Consider the following 2,551-nt stretch of genomic DNA (forward strand, 5'->3'; position numbering starts at 1 on the left):
ATCTCCACCAGGCCTCCCTAGGCAAGGGACAGGCCTAAGGGCATGCGAGGAATACCTTCCAAGGCAGTGGGCCAAAGACTTAGAGGACAAAGGGAGTGAGTGCTCTGAGCAAGCGGGTGTCCCCTTCCAATCCACTGCTGCATACAGGGCACCAGCCATTATAAGGGCTAAAACACATCTAGAATATCAAGGCACTAACTGAATATGTGCAGCTGCAACTTCCTCTAATCAAGTCAACTACGAGGATGCTCTGGAGCCAAGTCCCAGTGGTCCAGGATCCCAAGCACGGCCATCTGCCCTTCAAGACAGTGGCTTCTGAACGTTCTCCAATATTATGGGCACAGAAAAGGCTAAAACAGACGTGGGCTAGGAGCTAGAGACATTTCCACAGCAAACTGCTATTACAAATGACAAGTGAACAAGTGTGATCCACACCCCTCCCACGCACGCGATCTGGGGGCATGGCTTGCCTTGATTTATTTACGCTGCCTTCAAAGAATTCCTAGGACTGGTTGATTTATTTTTTTTTTAAAAAATCTATTTCTCATAGTTCTGGAGGCCAGAAGTCCAAGATCAGGGCATGTCATTTGGTGTCCAAATGAGGGCTGCATCTTTGGAGAGGATAGACCCTGTCCATATGAGGAAAGAGGCAGAAGGGCAAGAGAAGCAACTCCTCACCCCAGTCCTCTTATCACTGCTCCTTGTCCTATGCATGAGGGACGAGTCCTCATGGACCACTTGCCTTTTAAAGTCCCCACCAATCAACATTATCCTATTGGCCACACTTGAATTTGGAGGTCACATGCTCAAACCATGGCAACACTCACAGGGTCTAGTCAGGAAGGAGGCGGGGGCTTTCACTTCCTCATAGGCACCTCCTGAGGTTCGCACAGCAGCACGCATCACTTTGCTTTAATGTTGTATAAATCAGTAAGTTTCAGAGTTTCCCCCACTGGCTGTTCCCGTCATGCTGCAAGACGACTTCTGTGCTGCCCTGGCGCTGCTCTGTCTTTTGTGGGTGAAAGAAGGAACAGAACAAGGCCTCCTGCTTCAAGGGTGAGTGTTTCCTTTAACATGTACGTTCTTACTGTGTCAGTGCAACATTGGGCCCTACCTGTCGTATTTGGGACCTCACCAGAGACAGCAGGACCACTAGCCGCTCTGTTACTAGGAACTCTCTCTCATAGTTGACTCTTAAGGAAGCCTCAGATTGACCACAAATGCCCAGGCGCATAAAATCAAGCACGAAGGAGGGAAAGGGCAGAAAAAGGCAGGCTTCAGGGACACCCATGGTACTGTGGCCCACACAGGTGACCATGACACTTCCCCCACCCTCAGACTCCCGACTACCTCTCTGCCTGCTTCTCCCTCTCTCCAGCCACCAGGATTAAGGAAACCATTCCCTGTAAGTCACACTGCTCTTCCAGCTGAGATAGTTCCAGGCCTTTCACTCTGGAAGCCTGCTTTCCTCAGGGTTGGTGTCTAAAGGAAATGAGCAAGACGACCTTATATTGATCTAGTGTCCTAGCATCAGGACTATCATGCGAAAACATTCCCTCATGAGAACTAATAAAGTATTAAAAAAAAAAAATCACTGCCTATGTTACTGTAGACAGCTGTATGAATTGTCCTACCAGCCTTGAGAAAAAATCTTCATGTCTGCAAAAGAAGATATAGTATCTTTATTCTAACTTCACCTCAAACTGACACTCTCCTTCCTAAGTGTTACTCCATTTCCATCCCACTGAAGACGTGCCTGGCTTTCCACTTAGTTTTGTTTTTGGCAGTTACTACAGACATTAGAAGATAGCAAAGGACATCCCTACAAAATAAGGATATGAATCACCCAAACCATTTTCCTCGGTGGGTGTTTTAAGCACCCCTGCTCTGTTCGTAATTCTTAGCTACAACATAGCCACTTCAGCAATCTGCAAGATTTCATCCACCAAGAAATGGACTCTTCCCCTGCCTGCAGTAGAAGTTTAAAAAAAAAAAAAACAAAGAAACTCAAGCATACCAGGCAGAAACTTAGCCATACTTGCATTAAAAATATAATTTTTTTTTTAAAAAAATTGCTGTCATTCTTTGATGTTACTGTCAATGTGAAGAGTAATACTGTCTATGTACATTATTGCAAAGTGAGCTATAAGATGAATATAGAAAAAACTCTTAGAGCCCTTCCTAACCTCTTCTGGGACTCTATGTCAGGCAGCTCAGTTTCTCTATAGTTCTGAAAACACCTATAAACTCAGGTAGAACCATATACAAATGAATTTTTTTTTTCCCCAAACCAAATTGAAATTCTTCTGAGACGACCCACACCTGTTTCCATAAACAGCACAGGTATAGGCAACCACATAACAATATTATTTTTTTTGAATTTGGGGTTGTAACTCTGTGGTAGCGTGCTGAACTCACAAGATACTGGGTTCAATCCACAACAGAAACTAGTATGGCAGTATGTAAAAAAGTGGATGTGTAACTGATGTGAATCTGCAATATGTATACGGGGTAAAAATGGGAGTTCATAATCTGCTTGAATCAAATGTAT

General features: G+C 44.5%; 1 long non-coding RNA gene across 1 annotated transcript; it reads left to right on the top strand.

The window, feature by feature from the left end:
• The first annotated feature begins 884 nt into the window (after positions 1–884).
• Positions 885–2,058, top strand: LOC125617713. Its single transcript, XR_007348804.1, has 2 exons — positions 885–1,056; positions 1,379–2,058. It is a non-coding gene; the product is annotated as an uncharacterized LOC125617713 (long non-coding RNA).
• Positions 2,059–2,551: the final 493 nt, after the last annotated feature.

The sequence above is a fragment of the Marmota marmota genome, unplaced genomic scaffold (genome assembly GCF_001458135.2).
Source record: "Marmota marmota marmota unplaced genomic scaffold, marMar, whole genome shotgun sequence".
NCBI lineage: Eukaryota > Metazoa > Chordata > Mammalia > Rodentia > Sciuridae > Marmota > Marmota marmota.